Below are 21,753 nucleotides of genomic sequence, written 5' to 3' on the forward strand. Positions count from 1 at the left end.
TGCTTGTTGATGTACCACATGACAGTTGTGTTGTCTGTTTGAATCAACACCTGCCCTGGAAGAAGTAAATCCTTGAAAGCTATCAATGCAAATTGGACTGCTAACATCTCCTTCAAGTTGATATGTAGATGTTGAAGTCTGGCAGGCCACGTGTCTTGTACCCATTTTCCATTTAGATGAGCTCCCCAAGCTTTGTCTGAGGCATCTGTCGTTAGAATCTGACTCGCCTCTGGCCGGGTCACAGAGAGTCCCTTGTTTAGGTGACATTCCTGAGCCCACCACAGAAATTCCTTTTGAATGCAAGGTATTATCTGAATGACAGTGTCCATATCTTGGCAGTGCTGTGTCCATACATTTTGAGATACCATTGTAGCTTCCTCATATGCAGTTTGGCATTGGGAAGTACCAGAATACAAGATGCCATGAACCCCAAGGCTTGAAGGACTGTCCTTGCAGTCAGCCTGGACTGACGAGACAATTGGTGGAAGTAAAGAGAAAGATTCTTTTGTTTGTCCGGGGTCAAAAGGCCATCTGGGATGCTGTATTCAGTCTCACACCCAGAAAGCACATGTCCTGAGAGGGTACTAGACTGGACTTTATTTCGTTCACAGAATACCCCAGGCATCTTAACACTGCCATCACATACTGTAAATGCTGAAGAAGTTCGTCCTTTCCTTGGGCCAGAATCAGGCAATCGTCCAAATAAGGATAGATTTGTATTCCTCTTAGCCTGAAGAAAGCTACCACTGGAGCCAGAACCTTCGTGAACACTCTGGGTGCAGTAGATAAGCCAAAGGGCAATGCAGAGAACTGATAATGAGAAGTCCCAGCCAAACGCAGATACTTCCTGCAACTGAGCCTGATAGGAACATGAAGGTAAGCCTCCTTGAGATCCAGAGTCACCATCCAGTGATCTTTGCCCAGCAAAGGTAAAAGCTGTTGTAACGTCAACATTTTGAACTTGGGAATGTCCAGATATGTGTTGAGGATAGATAAATCCAAAATTGGTCTCCACGTGTTCCCTTTCTTTGGTACTAGAAACAGGCGAGAATAAAATCCTAGGCCCACTTCTGGCAGAGGGACCGGTTGTATGGCCCCTATTTGAAGTAGTAGAGAAATTTGTTTGTGAGCCTCTAGTCTTTGCTGAGGAGGAATGTCCGGCATGCCTTTGAAAGGAGGCAAGGTATGGAAATAAAACCTGTAACCTTGGTGTATGATATCCAATACCCATTTGTCTTGGGTAATCAAAATCCAATTTTCCTTGAAGAGTGCCAACCTTCCTCCCAAAGGTGCTACCAGGCAAGAAGGATCTGGCAGCTGAAAAAGTAGGTCATTGGGCCTGTTTACGAAAGGACTGGCCCCTGCCCTCACCCGAAGATTGTGCAGGTGAACTCCCTGTTCTAGGTCTGAAAGAACTCTGAGCTCTGCCCCTACCATGCCTAGATCTACCCCTAGACTGAGAATCATAAGAAGGATACGTCCACCCCTTAGCAGGCCAATTCCTACTAAACTTCGGAGGCTGAACTTGCAAAAAATCTTTAACAGCCTGCATAGACTTAGCCTTGTCTTCCATTTTCTTCAAGACTGACTCCACAGGTGAACCAAACAACACATCAGACTGCAAAGGAGCATCCAAAATCCTTGTCTTAACACGGTCAGATAAATTCTGATCCTTCAGCCAGGCGTGCCTGCGAAGAACTGAACCAGTGGCAGCCACCCTAGACGAGGCCTGCACAGCAGCAAAACCACATTGTAATGAATGCTTACCCACCTGTTCAGAGACATGTACCAAATCTTGTAATTCTTTACACTCAATGCCTTCCGCCAGAGCATCCACCTTAGACTTCAATTGAGAAAGAAGAAAGTTTTGATATTTCAACATATGAAACTGGCAATTCAAAGCCCTCATAGCTAAGGTAGAAGATGTATAGACCTTCTTTCCCCATCTATCCAAAGCTCTGGCCTCTTTATCTAGAGGAACCGGATTTTTTACAACAGAGGCCTTGACACCCTTAGGTCCCTGACTAATAGTTTCTGGGTCCGCCCTAGGACTCTTATAAAGATATTTATGAGCCTCAGGCACCCTGTAATACCTATCCGGTTTAACAGGCGCAGGAGGCAGAGAATCAGGATTAAGTGAAGCCTCTGCAAACACATCCTCCACAACATCCAGAACAGGGGGTATAGCCAAGGGCCTATGTTGGGGTAAAAGCAAAAATTCCCTAAGCCTTTTCCGAGAATCAGAGAAGTCCTGACCTTCCCACTTAAAATGTTCCCTCATAGAATGAAGTGTCTCTGAAAAAGAAAAATCCTCTGGAGGAGAAGCAGAAGGAGTGGAATCATCTGCATCAGAATCAGAATAAGGAGAGTACTCCTGCAAGTCTTCAGCCGAAGACTCTGAAACATCGAAGCCTGCTCAAAACTTCCCAACTCTGGCTCCACCCTAGGCCTCTTATCAGGAGGGGGCAAAGAACCTCTAATCAGAGTAATCAAATCTTCTGCCATTTTAAGCATGTGCTTCTTAGGCACAGACCCTGCTGAACTAGGAGTGACACCAACAGAAGCTAAACCTGGCCTGCCTCTGGGAGAAGCCTTGGAAACAGAAGGAGAGGGCCTAACCACCCTAGGAAGGGAGGGGAGTACAGTAACCTGAGAAGCCCCTTCAGCCTGACCTGCCTCCTGAGAGGCCACATCCTGCAAAATCAAAGTCTCCCCCTGAGACTCCAGAGAAGTCTCCGTCGGAACCACCGGTTCCACTGAAGCCTCTAAAGAACCGGCGTCCGGAACGGACGACTCATCTTGCCTGGGTTTAACTGTTTTGTCTTTGCGCTTCTTCGTAGAAGCGGGCGCCGGAGAGTCCAACGGCATATTATAATTGCACCGCTTACCGAAGGCCAGCCTAGCACAATCTAACCTTCGCTTAATAGTACGCTTATTGAACCTAGCACAAAAGCGACACCCAACAACGTCGTGCTCAGGCCCCAAACAAGGAATACACAAAGAATGATAATCCCTATGCGGTATCTGTTTCCCACAAGAAATACAGTTATTCACTTTTTCTGACATCCGGTAAAACACTGAGGCAAGAAAAAAACAAAATATTCCCCAACGGGGTACTTAGCCAACTTGGATTCGGTCTGAAACTCCGAACTCGAAAAATTTCAGAACGCCGAACGGCACTTGCAACGCTGCTTCTGCATCGGACCATGCGGCAAAAAAGACTGAGGATATGACGTCGGTCATGCGCTTTTGTACCCTGACGTTCTGATGTCAGTTTTAAGCGCCTTGACCGACGTCAGCCTAATACTTTGGTATTCGGGCCGACCGAGGACAGCGGACTACCCATATGTAAGGACTGCAGCAATGTGAGATGAAGAACATCAGTAGTTATATACTTACCATAACTTGATATCTGTGTTATCCTATTTCACTATTCCTCATGACTGGGTTTTGGATCCAATGTCAGAGCCGACCCGGCACGTCACAGAGACAAATTCAAGGCATAAGCTCCTCCCTCTCTCATAATCCCTTTCTACACTGTACCCCTTAGATCGAGTTTGCTGTTGGAACCCTAGAGAATGCCTCATATATAACTTAATATCTCCGCTTACATATTAAAGCCAGACCTACACCAAGGAGCAGAAGTGCAGTAGCCCACACTTTAGCCTCTCCAGAACCTTCAAAATCCTGGAAGGGGGAAGGTGGGCAGGAAGTGAGGAATAATGAAATAGGATAACACAGATACCAAGTTATGGTCAGTACATAACTACTGAGCTGATGTCATCCATTTCATTATTCCTCATGACTGGATCAGAATCTCCAGCTACAACCAAATCCTGGGTGGCCCTAAGGAAGGATGTGACTGAGAACCATGGAACCAAAGGATGGTCTGTTTCTGGAGGCCATATCCAGTTTACAATGAAAAACAAAGGTGTGAGGAGTAGACCAAGTGGCTGCAGTACAAATGTCATCTATGGACATCCTAGCAGAGAAAGCTGATGAGGTAGCAAATGACTTAAGAGAACGAGCCTTAAGTGGATGAGGCAACTCCAGATTCCTAAGAGAATAAACAGTGGAAATGCAATCTGAAATCCATTTAGAGATTGTCACTTCAGACACTGCTTGACCATGCCTGTTCAAGGAGAAGGCTACAAACAACTGATCAGATTTTCTAAAGGATTTATCCTGTATAAATAAAATTGTAACTGCCTATGCACATCCAAAGTATGGAGGAGATATTTGTGCTTATTAGAGTTAGGAAAAAAGATGGATAAATGAATATTCTGGTTAATATTATTTTCAATGGCCACCTTGGGCATGAAAGAAGGATTAGCTCTCAAGGCCACTATGTCCTTATGAAAAATAATATATGATGGTTTGGAAGATAAAGCCTGTAATTCAGAGACTCTCTTAGCCAAAGTTATGGCCACAAGAAAGGCAGTCTTCCAAGAAAGAATTTTAACATCACATGAATATGCTGGCTCAAAAAGAATTTCAGTGAGAGACTGTACCATTAAAGTCAGATCCCAAGGAGGGGAAGGATCTTTGACAAGAGGCCTGAGAAGAAAGACGCCTTTCATGAAGGCCTTATATAATCTAGAGGAAAAGTTGGGTTCCTTACTGACATGAAAATTAGAAATGGCCACTAATTGAAGCTTTTAGTAGACAAATTGGCCCTCCATGAAAAAGGGACAATGAAAAGAGAAGAATATATGGCAAAAGTGAGAAAGGGACAAGATTCCTTTCCACAGCCCAAAACAAAAAATGCTTCCACTTACTGTGATAGATCTTCTGAGTAGAAGGTTTCTGAGTAGCTGGAATACTTTTCCTGACAGGAAAAGCCAGCCTGGACTGTCTCATTATCACTGGAAGTGGAGAAATCATGAGGTTAGATGAAGGGATTGAAGGTTTGCAGATTGTTGCTCTGACGGATAAGCGATGAGATCTGGAACGGGATCCAGTATCCAAGGGGGATACTTCAGACGAGACCGCAGGAAGGGAAACCACACCTGGCGAAGCCAGAAGGGGGCAATGAGAATCATGAAACTCTTCATTCTATGGGCTTTCTGAAGCACCTTGGGGTCAATGGAAGAGGTGTGTATGTGTAGAGGAGACCTGGAGGCCAATCAAGGATTAGCACGTCCCTCAGGGACTGCCCCTGGGGGGGGATCAGGGCAAAGTACTTGCTGCATTTGGTGTTCTTTGGGATTGCGAAAAGGTTGTAGCAAGTTTGGCCCCACTTGCTGAATATTTAAGATGCCACTGAAGGAATGAGGGACCACTCGTGTGGGGTCAAGAACAACCTGTTGAGTCTGTCTGTCAAGACGTTTGACTCCCCGGGAATGTGCATTGCAAGAAGAAAGTAACTGGAAGAGATCACTTCCACACTCACATGACCTCTTTGCATAGTGGGTAAGAAAACGTTCCCCCGTTTGTTGATGTACCAGACCACAAACATGTTGCCTTTATGAATCACTACTGTTCCAAGAGGAAGGCAATCCTGAAAGCTTTGCAATGTGAGAAGGATCGCCCTCATCTCTAGAAAGTTTATGTGCAGCTAGGTCTCTGTGGGGGACCATGTGCCTTGGACTGTTCTGCCCTGAAAATGCCCTTCCCATCCCAGTAGGGAAACGTCTGTGGTCACTGTGGCCATGGGCAGGGGAAGAGAAAAAGGCTGCCTCTGAACAGATCCTCTGACCAAAGCCACCACTGCAGATGCCGTCTGCAAAAATGTGTCAATGGAATTGGCATCATCAGCTGACAATGCACAGACCAATGGACTGCAAGCATCCACTGAAGCACTCACATGTAATATCTTGGTAGTGATAGAAGCAGAATGGCCACTGACATGGATCCCAGGGCTTTGAGGATGATATGCGCCTGTGGTGATGGAACCTCCAGGATGGCTCTGACCTGTTGCCTGACTAAGTCCACTTTTTTGGAGGGTAAAGCTGCAATCTCTGCAACTGTGTTGAGGTGGATCCCTATGAATTCCAGGATTTGCACAGGAGTTACCTTTGACTTTGTCATATTGACCAAAATGCCTAGCCTTTTTAAAGTCTGCAAAAGATACTGCATGGCAGACACCAGTTGATGCCTCGTGGGAGCCGTAAAGAGCCAATTGTCCAGGTATGGAAAGATGTAAAATCCCTGTAGCCTCAGGTGAGCCGCAACTACTGCCAAGGATTTGGTAAACACCCTGGGGGTTGTGGTGAGTGCAAAGGGCGGGGCTCTGAATTGAAAATGATTGGCTCTGAGCAGGAAGCATAGATGCCTCCTGGAGCGCTTGTCTATCTTGACAAGCTAGTAGGCATCCTGGAGGTCTATGGAGCACATCCAAATGTCCCTCTGCAACAATGGCAGGATGGACTGAACAGTGACTTTCTGGAACTTCGACTTCTTGATGAAGAAATTCAAGTTGCTGAGGTTCCCCATCTTTTTTGGCATCAAAAAGAAGCAAGAATAAGTTCTGGATCCTATTTGCCCTGCTAGGACCTCCTGGATAGCTCTTTTTTCTAGAAGTGCTAAAAATTCTCTCTGGGCCAGTTCTCTCTGACTGAGTGACACAACGGGGAGAACTCTTTTGGAATTTGCAGGAAGTTGAGAAAAGGGGATGTAGTAACTCCTGGATATGATCCTGAGCACCCACTGATTGTTTGTCATGTATGTCCAAGTGTTTGGGTGCAACAAAAAAGACCCCCAACTGCCTCCCAGGCAGGACAGTCGGGCAACACATTTGGAGCAGCTAGAAAGGCCACAGAAGTACCTCACAAAGAGGATTACTGGCCTCAAACAAATGCCCTACACTGACTGTCTCAAACAACTCCAGCTTTACTCTGTAGCATATCGCCTACTCCGAGGTGATCTTTGCCTAACATATAAAGCTATGTCAAACCCAGAGCTGATGGACATGCTACACCTAAAGAAATCCCAATCCTTCTGAGCTACAAGCTCTAGGGACCTAAACCTTGTCACCACAATAAACAGGACATGCTGAATTGATAGATTCCTGTCCCAGAGACTTCCCATACTCTGGAACAGGCTACCCATCTATGTCAAGCAAAGTTCTTCATTAGCACTCTTCAAGAAAAATCTTGATGAGTGGATGGGAAATAGGAAATACACCCTGGGGATCACTTCTGTGTCTCGGCTCTGCAGAGGCACAGGAAAATAACTTTCTTGGGTGGCGTAAGCCAGGGAACCTTGTTGGCTAGGCTTACGTAGGCCATTGGGCCAATAGCCTAGTACCTATCTATAAACCTATGAGCACTGAAACGCTTCTCAGAAAAGGGTTCCCTGCATCCCCGATTCTGAGGACCCCCTCTGCTTCTAGGGAGGCATCTGCCATTAAATCCTTTTCCCCTGCATCTGGAAGTGGAATTGTCTGGAACCCTGTGATTTCCGGAGCCAGAGTTTCTTACCTCCCCATTAGTTTTTGGAGAAAGACCTTTGGGGGGGTAAAAAACTTGATTCCAACTGCTGATAGGGTTTTCCCTTCCTACTCACTGCAGGTCAAAGTTTCTTTGACTGATGGCTCAAAAAGCGAAGACCCATCAAAGCATCAAAGGGGATATTTGTAAAAGATGCCTTGAAGGGTTCTGCAAACCCACATAACCACATACACGCATGACACCTCAAGGCAATGCCTGCACCGGCTGCTCAAGAGGTAGTCTCTGTCACATTGCAGATCAACCTCATTGAGGAATTAGCAATAGACAATAGAGTGGTGAGGTTTGGGAGATACCTTCTTGAGGTTCTCCTCCAACATCAACTCTGAAAGGGATGTGGTTAGCTACGCAACCAGATTCCTTTGGAGGCAGGTAAAATGCTCCAAATAATTAAGAGCTCTCAGATCGAATGTGGCTGAAGTGCAAATGCACTTCTCGTGTCTGCGCAAGACTCTGCGTTCATGGGATGGAGGTTGGAGCTCTATTCATCCAACTTCTTTTTTGTGGCCACAGCAACCACAATGGCATCGACTGGCACACCCTTGCTCCAATGTGCTCTGTCTGAGGGAGGGCTCAAAAACTTATGAGCCTTCTTAGGGACTGGTTCCACAGTGTCAGGTTCCTTCCACACCCTGCTCACAATAAGATCAATGAGCTTATCCACAGGGGGGGGTCCAGGAAGTAGATGGGCCCATCCTGAAAGCCTTCAGGAACACAGATTGCTCTGAAGACAGGGGCCGAGAAGACCATCTGCCTTTTTGTTTTAACATCTCCAGAAAATCTCCAAAGGAGATGTTGTCAGGTGGAGACCTTGGGGACCCATCCCCTTCATCAAAATCTGTGCCCTCTGTGAGAAACTCCATGGAGGAGTCCAAGTGCCTCCTCTTGCACTGTCTCTTCTATGGTACCTCCTCTGTGAGGGGCTCAGGGGAGGACTTGGTAGAGAGGGGAATCCCTTGGGTTCTGGATGCTGCCTGAAGCCTATCTCAAGAGGACTGACCCTGGACAGGATGGATGGGCTCAGGGCTCCTATTAGTAATGGGTTAGGATGTACCTAGTAGAGGGGAAAACACTGCTCCAGATTGAGGAAACTCCATCCCTATCCCCAGTCACCAAAGCCATCAGAGAAGAGGGTACAGATCTAGTCCCGGGTCCCTGCCCATCAGATAGTACTGATCCTGATCTGTTGAAAGCTGAGGCACCCAAAGGAAGGGATCGAAATGAAAAAATAGACTTGAACCCCTCCCCAGGGACTTGGCACCAACTTCTTGGAGCCAAGACCTGTGTGATCCGATGGCAAAGGACTATAGCAGGTCAGGTACCCTGATGAGTAGGAAAAACTTAAATTCCCGGTTCTGTCAATGTCTCTCTTGGGTAATCTAGGTCTTGGAGTTTCAAAACAGGAGGAACTGGAAGAGGGAAAAACAATCTAGGGATTGGGGATCTCACTGAGCCTGAACAGGCAGGGGATGCCAAAATACCCATCTCTACCTGGGCCCTAAGAAAACTCCTCATCATCCTGTCCACATTAGAAGGTAAAAGGCTCCTAGAGGACAGGAGGAAGCCGAAGAATGGGTGGATTTAGTTGGGGAAGCAGTTTGGATCCTGCCATCACCCTATGCTGCCCCAATCTGAGGATTGGCTCGTATGCCTGGGAGCTGAATGCTTCAGATCTCTGGAAGATCCTGAAGGGGCGTGCTCAATAATCAACATCAGATCCGAAGAACACGTCAGCTCCGAAATTTGCTGAACTGCCTGTCTGGGATCCAAGGGAGCAAATGGATCCAAGATAACAGTGATAGAATCTGATGGCCTTTGACCTGAAGAGACCTCGGCACCTAAAGACAGATCCTGAGCCACTGGACTCGAAATGGTCACAGGCAGTTTCAGATCCCGAGTTCTCTGATCCAGATGCCTAGGCCATTTTTGTAGTGCTGGAGAAGAAGCACCTGGGGAAAGAGAAGGGACTTTCCTCTTAGATTATTTAAGCCCACCGAAAGAAGGGGAGCCCGAGACAAAGGGGCCACCATGAGCCATACTTTTGTGCAACAACTTGTTCCAGTGATCCACCAGCCCCTGAGGGTTGAACGCAGTGCACACCGAGCAATCAGCCTCAAGGTGGCCACATCCCAGACAACAGACACACTTCTTGTTGGCATCAGAATTAGGCATCTTACTCCCACAAGAACATCTTTTAAAACCTGTAGGTTTATTTTTTTCAAACATAATGATGCGCGCGCGCACACACACCCACACGCACACCAAAAGGAACAAACACACAAAAAGTACAGTTGTGTACACTTACCATAAATGTAGACATCCAAGTGTATTCACTGTTGCAGTCATCACCTGTGGGTTATCCCTGCTGTGGTATCCCTCGGTCAGCCCGAATACCAGAGTCAATGTTTTTGTGCGCCGGCTGCCTTTGCCTGTAGTTTGACGTCAGATCATCAGTGCTATAAAGCAAGGCAGCTGATGTCATTACATCAGTTTTTCTTGTCCTAACCCATCAGAAGCACAAAGGAAAAGACAGAAGTGGTCCTGGTGGCTAAAAGCCACCTTGGGAAACTTGTGTCCCCCTAGGGGAAGATGTTAAACGGGGGATGGAGGAAGGGAAACCGAGACTGCAGCAGTGAATACACTCGAGCATAAGTGTACACAACTGTACTATGTTCTTCGTGTTTCACTGCTGCAGTCATCACCTGTGGGAGGATTCCGAAAGCTGAGGAAAAGGGTGGAAGGATAGGTAGGGTCCTAGGTATGGGTCAGGAGACCCTGCAGAATTGCAGAGGCAAACCCTGCCCTAGACATAGAAAAGAGAGGTAGGTGGTAATGCTATGTAAAGGTATGGACATAGATCCAGGTGGCTGCTTCCAAGATGTCCCTGGTAGGTACTCCTCTGAGGAAGGCAGTGAAAGTGGAAGTTGCCCTAGTGGAGTGGGTATGGACAGACTTACGGATGAGTTTCCCATGTAGTCTGTAGCAAAAATGGATACAGTGTGAAATCCATTTGGAAATGGTTTGTTTGGAGATGGGCTTCCCCTCTGCCCTGGGACAAAGCTTATAAGAAGCTGGTCTGTTTTTCTGAATGGCTTAGTATGGCCCCGATAGTATCCGAGTTATCTGTGCACATCTTGTGAGTGTAGAATTCTTTCCCCCTTGTTTTGAGGCATTTTGTGTGAGCATAGGCAGGAGCTGCTGCAAGGTCAGGATTTTGAATCTGGGGACCACCAAGGAGGTGTTCAATTTGAATAGATCCAGGATGGGGTGCCAAGTGCCCTCTTTTCTGGGAACAAGAAATAGTCTGGAGTAAAAACCTTTTCCTGTTTGATCTGGAGGGACAGGTTCTACCACCCCCTGGGATATTAGAGTTTGGACCTGTTTTAATGCCTCTGCCCACTGGTTTGGGGGGGAGGTCTGGGTACCCTCTTGGAATAGGGAGTTTGCTGAAGGAGAATCTGTATCCCTGAGAATTATTTTTAAGACCCATTGGTCCTTGGTTATAGAGACCCAATTGTCTTTGAAGAGGGTGATCTTTCCTCCTAGTTTTTGATGAGTGAAAGGAGGGCAGAGGGGGGAGGGAGAGTCATTGTGAGTGCTTGTCATAGAAGCTTTGCTGCCTTAGAGACGGAAGTGGTCCATTGTTTGTTTCTTTGCTGGCCCTAGGATAGGGGCCTGGGTGGCCTGTCTCTGTGTGGCTTACCTTGGCCCTGTCTGGTAGGTGCAGGGAAGGCCCAGTGCTTAGAGGGAATGTTTCCGCTGAATCTGGGAGGTTGAACTTGAAAGAAATCGTTAACTGTTTGCATATATTTTGCTTTGTTTTCCATCTTTTTAAGCACCTCTTCTGTTTTTCACCAAACAGGTGTTCCTTATCTAGGGGTGCATCAATAAGTTTAGTCTTAACATGATCAGGGAGAGGTTGTTCCTTCAGCCATGCATGTCTTCTAATAACAGACCTGTCACTGCTGCCCTGCTAGAGGCTTCTAGGGCATCATATCCACATTGTAATGAGTGTTTGGCCACTTGACAATCAAAGTGTAGTAATTCTACCAGCTCTTTTGAGTTGGCACCATCAGGAGAGGTAGCAATCTTCTGTTTTAATTGTTCCAAAGTGTGTTGTTGATGTTTTAACATATGGAACTGACAACTGAGTGATATGACAGCTAAGGTTGTAGAGGTGTATACTTTCTTACCCAATCTGTCCAGAGCTCTGGATTCTTTGTCAGAAGGAAGAGGATTTTTGGCAGAACTAGTCTTAGCTACTTTGGGTCCCTGTGTAATGACCTCAGGGTCTGCAGCAGGATTCATGTACAAGTAATTGTGAGAATCTGGTACTGTGTAGTACCTAAAACTCCAAAAGCAAGGTGCAGAAATGGAGGTGATGTACAATCCACTATAGAGCTTTATTCAACCACCAAATCCACAAACAGTATGAAACAGAACGAAGAACGAACACTTGAAAATACATAAACGCCTTAGATATTCCACCATGCATTTTCATCTCATACACAGACTTCATCAGATGACCAGCCACGTTTTGCACGTAGGATTCTCCGGTACTTGTATACGATTCCCTGGCACTGCTGAAACCTCCTACAGTGTCTCTTACGCTGTACATCATCTATAAAATTGTCTTGAAGCACAGAACATCATTGTGCTTGTGATCACTCATTTAATGTAAAATGGAACATTTTTAATCCAAACTAAAATAGAATATTAAGTTTTAAAGTTCTCCCAGTACGTGAAAGTCCAACTTGATTCTATCATCGGTCCTCTAGAGAGGAGGCAGAAGGGATGGATTCCTCTGCATCTTAATCCTCATAAACAGTTACGGGATGTTGTTCTTCTTCAAAAGCAGAATAATCAGATTCCACAGACACTTGGTCTGTTATAATTTCTGGAGAAGGATGCCTTTTCCTTTTTGGAGTGGGGGCCTGAGTATCTTGGATAAGGGAGATGAGATCCTCTGCCATTTTAAGCATTTGGGCTTGGGGTGGGGGAGCAGTAGCAAGATAGTAGCTAGAAGCAGATTTCCTAGGAGTGGCCTGCCCTCTGGGCCAGACAGAATATGTCTGTCTCTGAGAAGCGGTAGTCAGATGTGAAACATCATTTTTTTCTAGCATTGGTAGTGTGAAAGGCCTCCTTGGAAGCCAGTGACTGGGTCGCGGCTCCGGACCCAACCGAGGCAGAGACAGCCAAAGGCATGGAAGATGAAGAGGATTTCTGTGGCATACCAGACTCCGAAAGGGTCTCAGTAGAGGCCTGTATAGAAAGCGAGTCGGGCATCGGGGTGCTGCATAAGCGCCTCACTGAATTCTGGAGAACTGACAACTTGCTTAGCGGTAGCGTCGTCGGAAGGCTTAGCCTTGCGTGGGCTGTCTCTATCTTTACCTCTATGTTTTTTTGGAATGTCAACATATTTTTGGCTGATGGACACCATATCATAATTCGAAGACGGAGCATGGAAATAATTGTCTACAGAAAGAGATCTACCGTGAATGGTTTTCACATTAAAGAGGGCACAGACCCGGCAAAGAGGGATGTCATGGTCTGGGCCTAAACAAGTGATGTAGTAAGAATAAAAGTCTTGGTGTGGGATCTGCTTTCCACAGGCGAGACAATTGTTAATTTTTTCAGACATCGGTTAGAGCAAGAAAAATGGTCCCCAATGGGGTACTTAGCTTTAGACATTTTCTGCTGAAATTCAACTTCTGGTAGAAGACTACTTCTGGTAGTGGACCGGCACTCGTGTGAACTGCTTCTGCTACGGGCTCCACGGCAAGAAAGACTGATGTAATGATGTCGGCTGCCTTGCTTTATAGCACTGATGACCTGACGTCAGACTACAGGTGAAGGCAGCCGGCGCACAAAAACAATGACTCTGGTATTCAGGCCAACTGAGGGCTACCACAGCAGGGATAACCCACAGGTGATGACTGCAACAGTGAAAGAAGAACATCTGAAAAGAAGAGAGAGAGAGAGAGAGAGAGAGACAGCTTAAGGGAGCAAATGCAGTTAATATCACCAACTAAACCTGCAAGACCAAACTAAAGGGAGAAGGGAAAAGTAAACCCCTTTGCCTGAAGCCCAAGAGAGAAGTCAAAAAAGTCACCAAGCACAGAGAAAGGAAGGGAGGGGAAAACTATACAAACACAAATGCCACAGCAGCAGCTAAACAAGGGAGGGGCGGATAACTAGAAAAGTATAAACTATTACTACATAAAAGAAAAAAAAAATACTTAGGTGAAGATTTTGTGAGAGAATTTCCCTGAAAATCACTCAGAGCTAGGAATCATGTCATGCATAAATGCGGCAAATGAGATCGGGGGGGGGGTAGAGTGTAGAAAGGGATTAAGGAGTCTTGAATCTATGTGAAGTGCTGGATCGGATCTGACTTCGGATCCAAGACTCAGTTGTGAGGTGTGATGAAACAGATAACATCAGATCTTTAGTTTATAACATGCAAAGAAAGTCATGCACTATTTAAATAGTACTATTAAGAAAAAAATGTTTTACTTACAGTTAACTTTCTCCCTTGTCTTCCCCTCTCCTGAGTATTTTTCCAAACATTAATGACAAGAAGTAGGGCACATGCTTTGGAGTCCTTAAAAGTTTAACAAAGTGCAAAAAATTCCAATATTTCTTGCTCTGACATGTTTCACAAATACAGTTATTGCTTTGTAATCCCACATTTGTCAATGTCCAAGTTACTGATTTTATTTTCCAAACATTAATAACATGAAGTAGGGGATATGTTTTAGAGTCCCCAACAAGTTTAATGAAGTCCAAGAAAGTCAGATATTTCCAGATTATCTTGTTTTATTCCTGCTCATCTTCATTTCCCAAATCCTGCTTTCTGCTTCATTTCCAATGTATTCTCGATTCTTCTAGTCAACTCTTGTGCTTTTTTACCTCTCTCAAGCATTTCCCGTTGAAACACTGGAAATGGTTTCATTGGCACAGTATCTTTGTGGTCTTCATTACCAGAAGGACAAGAACCAGAAACTCCTTCTGTTTCACTGATCACTTTGTTATGCAAACTTTTGTATTTCTTCCTTAACATGTACTTCATCAAAAAAGATTTTTTTTTCCTTCCAGGGAAAAATATTTTGAAGATAGCTGGGTACAGCAGTTTCAGTTTCATGCCTGCTTCTTGACATTCTCTAAATAATGGAATAAATTTACTTGTCTTCTGCCTGAAGTACGAGTAGACACTCTCCACAAACACTCTGCTGTCTCCAACTTTTAGTACTTTGTCATTCTGCCACAATTTTGTCAGAATCAACTCCTTCTGTTGGTAAGATTGCATCTTTACTGTTAAAGGTCTAGGCTGTTTTCTCATAGCCAGGTTTTGAACATACACCCAATGTGCCCTTTCAATTACCAATCCCTGTTGTGGAATACCAGTTCAGTTGTTTATTTGTGCTTTCATAAAACTAATGGAGTCTGTTTCTTCCAGCTTCTCGGGTACAGCAGAAAATCTCAGGTTTTCCCTATGTGTTCCATCCTCTAATTCTACTATTTTTTTTAAACATCCCTTCTCGTGCAATGTCATATGCAGCCAGCCTTTTCTTCATTTTGACCTCTGAGTTTTGTAGTTTTATCAACTTATCTGAATATCTGTTTTAAAGCTTCTTCCATTTTTTTTTAGCCTTTTATTGTTTGAGTTGATAAATTAATCCGTATTTCATTTGCTTTTGTCAGGTCTTTGTGCAGTTGCCTTATACTTTCCTAGAGGTTACTGGAAGTTATGTTTGGAGCTTCCGCTACTTTTCCTGAACAGTTACAGTACTTTTCCCAGTCAGTGTTTTTTCATCACATTTTTGTAGCTGATTTTCCTTCAGGTCCTCTGTATTTCTTTTTTCCTGGAATCCAGGCATTGCAATTACTAGTCAGATACTGAATTTACCCAGAAATCTAGGTCCACTGGCTTTCTCTGCTAAGTTTCTGTTTTCACACTGGGAGCTAAAATTAAGCTGTTACTCAATGTGCAGACATCTTGAAAGTTGCTAACTGCTATAGCCCTAATCTCCCATTATGAAATGAGATAGAAAAAGAAAAAAACATGGATGTATCCAAATTGCAGAGATAGCAGAAAAGAAGTGGAAAGCTAGAGAAACTGAAATGCTCCTTTAGTTTGTTGTGTAATGTCACAATGTGCCCTGAAAAGAGGTGTGCGAGTCCGTTGAGTGCAGAAGATGAAGATAAAAAAAAAAGTTAATTTGGAGAAAGCAGAACAGAAATTTCTAAACATCAACCCACTGAGAAATCTCGGGGGGATCCCACTAGACCACTTTCAGAGGAGGAGCCTGTGCACTGGATCAGTAGATCTTCAAATCATCTAAATGCATGCCAGTGTAATCCTTACTAATACACATGTGGGTTGCCATTGAAACCCCATTTGGCCAAAATTCAAGTCAATTCAACCATGAAACACACTCCCCCAATTCTGTTTCAGAATGCCTTGTGTTCCAGTGGAATCAAATTCCAATCTAGTTCTGCTTTTCAAATACTTTTATTTTTTTTCTCTTGCATTGTATGCATGTCACACGAGCCAGTCATTATGCAAAATACAGTACAATCAACATTTTGTAAGAAGAATTCAGACATAGTTAGGTACATCATGTATCAAGAGAAATGTCACTGTTACAACAAAAACACATTGATAACGTCCTATGTATGCTATATACAAAATAGTGCTACAGTAATTTTCTAATTAACAATATGCCGCAGCATACTTTTTCAATACGGATACATAATACAGAACAAAGGTGGCATAAAGCTAATACGGCTGAGTGCTTTTGTGCCCTTTTTCATTAAATCACAATAATTTGTTATTCCACATTCATCTAATCTTTCAAAATATGATCCTGAAGAAGACTCCAATATTTTTGAAAATAGGAACGCTTACTTTGGTTATTCATTATATACTTATGTGCTGCTAAATAATTTATTGCCATACTTCTGAAATCCTCACATGATAGTTTGGTTTGATCTAGGCAGTTCTAGGTAATATACAATTTCACTAGAGAGGAGAGAGTAATTAAAATGTGTAAGTTAAACTTGGGTAATTTTTGAGGGCTAATATGCAAAATTGCAAATTCCCATGATAATGTGGATTTTTGTTATCCCATCTTCTCTAGTCTAACTCTCAACAAGCACCATAATTTACAGGTGCATTTGCAGCTCCAGAAGATATGGAGTATATCTGCTATTTGTGAAGAACAGCATGGACAGTTTGGAGAGACCTCCAAAGTGAAGTTAAATATTTCTGGGGTGAAGTAAGCATTGCTGGTTATCATTAATTGAGTATATATGAGTTGCCTGAAAGGGATTAATTTTAGTGTTGCTTCAACAGAATTAGATTTTTTTTTTCTCAGAGCATTCTTTGATCCTATCAGTCCAGTAGTTTGAATACTATAATGATTGGTATTTAACAGATACTATTAACTTATAAATGGTAAATAGTATATTTTTCTTTAGGGTTAGTGAGTGCCATAATGTAATACATGTATTTAAGTCTTTTTCGTTTGCTTCAAAGTCACCAAATATTGAAGTGCATAGTTCTCAGATTTGCCTTAGCATTATGATATATCCTTTTGAAAGGTTGAGAACATTCCTTATATCTTCTAAATACTTCTTCTTATTTCTGCAAATATCCCAAACTTTACAGTAATTAATGAGTGGATAATTGCTCAGATTTAACATCTCTTTATCGAATCTGATATTTGGATTCAGATGTAATGGTTGTAAGAGAATAAAAGTACTTGCTAGATTTAAAACTTCCAAGAGGTTCTGAAACCTTAACGATCTATGTTTTAAGGAGAAATGAAAATTGCTACCCTTTAAGCTTTGCCGATTCAAGAAAGGAAGGGTTTTGGGATTAATTTTATTGTTATTGATATAGTTATACCATAATTTGATCCATAATGGATACCGTTCTTTATTCTTTGGATTACAATTAGCAACTTGTACAATCCTGTTTGCACATATTATGTCATAATATAGACTGAAATTAGGTAATCCAAATCCACCCTTCTCTTTCGGATGCATTAATTCTGGTAACTAATTCTGACTAACTTAGGATACCAAATAAATATAGCTAAAGTTACATTCAATTTCTTATAAAAGGTTTTTTAGACTATTACGTTTGTTGCATTTAGCTGAAATACTAGCCTTGGAAGAACATTCATTTTTATAATTGTTGCTTTCAAAAGGAAAGGTACCTTCATTTTTCCACATCTCTGGACATCCTAATCAATGTCTGACAAACCTTTACTAAATTATTCTGCTTGAATAGTTTTGGGCTAAGTTCAAAGACAATACCTAAATATTTCAGGGAGTATTTTTAACTTTATTTCCAAACCTGGAAAATAAGAGTCAGGACTCAGTGTGGTTTATTCGATTGATAGGGAAACTTAAGGACTTTATATGATTAATTTTATAGTTTGAGACTTTTGAGAAGATATTGATTGAGTCAAGACTTTTTCCTAAATCTGTGTTAGGGAGTGAGAAGTATAGATTTAAATTATCAGCAAAGGCTGCTAATACAATTTTGCTCTTAACATTTTCTGGGATATGATGGTATGTTTTTTGAGCTATAAGTAAAATAGAGGTTTGTATATATAAGTTAAATAGGTAGGGAGATAATGGCCATCCTTGTCTGGTCCCATTTAAATTTTTTATAGGATATAGAATTGTGTGAGTTCTCTCATATAAAAGTTTTATTATATTTGTAAATTCTTGAGGTATATCAAAGTACTGTAATACAAAGAATAAAAAGTTTAAATTCACTGTCAAAAGCTTTACAAACATCTAAAGTGAGGGCATACTCAGGGTTTTATATTGTTTAGATAATAAGATCATTGTATCTAAAGTTAATGTATTGTCACATGTCTGTCTGCCATTTATAAATACTGATTGCCCAGGTGATATTATGTTAGGTAATACTTTTTTAAATCTGTTTGCAAGTATTGTAGCTAAAATTTTGATGTCTAGATTTATGAAAGAGTTATTGGTCTGTAATTTCCAGGGTTTTAAAATCAGACTTGCCTTTAGGTATAAAAATTGTCTTTGAGTTATAGTTATTTAAACGTAAATCTGTAATGCCATATTCTCTTATGTAATTATAGATATTTAATAAGAGTTTGATATATTTTGCCCATAGGATTTACAGAGCACTACTGTACAGCCATCTGGTCCAGGAGCTTTACTTGTTTTCAGACTATTTATAACAGTACTTCTTGTTGTGTGAAGGGAGCTCTAAGTGAGTTCTTTAGAGCTTGACTAATCTTTGGGAAAGTTAGATTCCTTAAGAAGAGATCACTCTGTAAATCAGTAGTTTTTAATTGTTGTGAGCCATATAGGTTTGAGTATAAATCTTCGAAAGTTTTAATAATGTCTTGATTAGTATTATATGATTCTCTTGGAATTCAATTTCTGTTATTATAGGGGCCTTGTTGTTTACATTAATTAACCTCACCAATAATTTTGATGGAGTTTCTGCCCAATGTGAATACTTTGCTAGGGTTTTCATTTCAGAGAAGGAGAATTGTTCTGCATGGATGATATACAAGCCTATTCTGTTCTAGATTGTTGAAGAAAACACAAAAAAATAACACAGATAACTATAAGAATAAAAGCTGTAATAAATGAAGATTCATTTATATATTCATATTCCCATAACTGTTTATCCTTTTCAGTGTCACATGGAGTGAAAACCAACCACAGCATACATAAGAGAACTAATTCTAGATGGGAAGCCAGTTATTACATGGCTTCTTCTCTCTCTCTCTCACACACACACACACACACACACACACACACACACACACTGTACATATAGTTTTGCATTGTAATTTCTAACACTCTGTTTTGCTGTTCTTGCCTTCTATTGGCAGGAAACATCACTGATTACTGTATGTTTTATATTTTACCGCAACAGAGGAAATGGCATTAAATAATGAGGCTTACCTAAGGAAACTTGACAGGGTCTCTAGGCAGCAGGGTAAGTGTAGTACATAGGCATGTATAATTTGAAATTAATATGGAAGTGTCATACAGATGTGTACTAATGTAGTGCATTTTCTCTCTTTCTCCTTTTGTTTACTCTCTCTACAGGGGCAGTTGTGTAGGATGTGGTATAGTGGCTACCACCTGTGCCTGCATCAGCGACTGTACCTGCTGCTGAGTTACCAGTAGTCTACAGGCTTGCCTGCCCAAAGGAGAGAAAGATCACATTATGGAAAATGATCTGGAGAGCTTGCTGGCAGCTTCTGTGAACATCTATCAGAAGGGGATACGCAGGCTCCTCTTCTAAAAGTGGCTGAGTGGTCACCTGACAACAAGTACGACAGCTAGACCCAACCAAAGTGAACTGGCAGTTGGATGCCCACATAGGGACCCTGGGGCATTTTCTTGTGTAACTGACAGAAATGTACAGCTGGCTGGTGGCATCCCTTGGGCCACTGAAGGTGGGGCCTGCCCATGATGTTGGCCAAGAAGGTGACTGCCAACAAGGTGGATTCTTCTCTCGGCTGGTCAGGCTACCAGTCCATACCCAGCTCTATCCTCCATCATGGTGTTCCTTTTCTTTGTATCACTCTTCATATCCTGTATGTCTCCAATCCACCCTTTTCATGTCCCTCCACTCTCCCACTTTTAGTAACCATAGCTCCCCTGTTTATTCTATATGCATTTTATGTTTGTCTACCCCTGCTAACTTCCCTATGCTTTTCTATCTCCCCGCATATACTACTTGCTATCCTTCATCTACCCTTCTTGTTCATGTTCATGCCCCATTTATGGCTGTCCTATGTTCCCTTTCCTCTTCATTTATATGATAAAATAATTTAGCAGTTTACTTACTGCTCCTCTGTGGCCTGCTCACAGTGCTCATGTTGCTGCTTTGAGGTTCTTTGATGATCAAGTGAACATACATAGTGTCAGCCATGTCAGACATGGCACCTTACTGTTCCTTTCCCATCTGTCCTGTGACAGTACATAGCATGGCCACTTCAGCTGCTCAACTGATAGCATTACTTTGGCTGTGATGTTTAAATAGGCAGCCCTTTCCCCAGCATGCTGGCCATAACAAATACCTAAGTAGCACCTAGCCAAGTCACTCTAAAAATACATGAAATTTAGCACAGCGTTGTGGGATTACAAATTTTTCTGAATATCCACCATGGTCAGGATGTCTGGTATCTTTAGCCTCAAAATATAATGCTTCAATTTTCCATGGGTATCCAAAATATGAAGAATTCTTTCACCCCCACTCTTCTGATTTCCTGTTTTAGAAAGAAAAAAAAAGAAGCTGAATCACTTAATTCATTGAAACAAAGCAACATTTATTCTCAAAGAAAACAATGTCTTTGTGGAAAACACTCTAAGGTTCTCTGCACATCAGTGGCAGTAACTCAAATATCCTTCTTGCTGACACTACAGCTAATAAATGTACAGCTTTACAAGAAGGGATCTTCTAATCCACAGAAAAGGAAAGATCAGCTGGTGTAGCATCAGAATCAGCTATATACATACATAAACACACACACACACACACACACACACACACACACACACACACACACACACACACACACACTGACAAAGGAGGATGCAGTACTCCAAAGATAAGGAGCAGACAACCTTTCCTGTCTGGTTGTAATAGAAAGGCTCACCAAGCCACTAAAGGTGTGGGCAAGAGGGGAAAAGGTGAAAGGTTGAACCAGATGGAGACAGATATCACACATCTATCATTATGGTAAGTGCATAGCTTTCATATCGGATGTTGTTAGCTCTGTCTGGCTTCAACCTGTGGAAAGAATCCCCAGCAATGAAAAATTCCTCAGAAGGAACTAAGGAAGGATGTTCTGCAACACTGTGAAGCCAAACAAAGCCCTGGATCTAGAACTGAATATCTAAAACTGTAGAAGTAACCATAGCTTTTGTCGAATGACCCTTAGGCCTGTGAGGAAGGGTCTTGCCTTTCAAGGAATATGCAAACAGAATACGATTTGACAGCCACCTGGATAAAGTTACTTTAGAAACTGGTGAGCCCAGCGGGGATTTTGAAAGGCGACAAATAATTGGCTAGATTTCCTGAAACCTTGGTATGACATGGATAAAATCTCAGTTGTTTATGAACATCCAAATAATGCAGAATGTATTCCCCTTTACTGCAGAAACTGGGAAAGAATACAGGGAGATGAATGGAACTGTTACGGTTATTCTCGAAAGGTACCTTAGGTAAAAAGGAAGAGTTTAGACAAAGGGAAACTCTGTCTTTATGAAAAAACAAATAAGG

At 42.6% G+C, this 21,753-nt stretch overlaps 1 protein-coding gene across 1 annotated transcript in view; it reads right to left on the bottom strand.

The window, feature by feature from the left end:
* The window catches only part of HELQ (helicase, POLQ like), a 1,104,576-nt gene that overhangs the window by 18,978 nt on the left and 1,063,845 nt on the right, over positions 1-21,753 (bottom strand). The window lies entirely within an intron of this gene.

This window comes from Protopterus annectens, chromosome 17.part0 (genome assembly GCF_019279795.1).
Source record: "Protopterus annectens isolate FY-2018-M chromosome 17.part0, PAN1.0, whole genome shotgun sequence".
In the NCBI taxonomy this organism is placed as follows: domain Eukaryota; kingdom Metazoa; phylum Chordata; order Ceratodontiformes; family Protopteridae; genus Protopterus; species Protopterus annectens.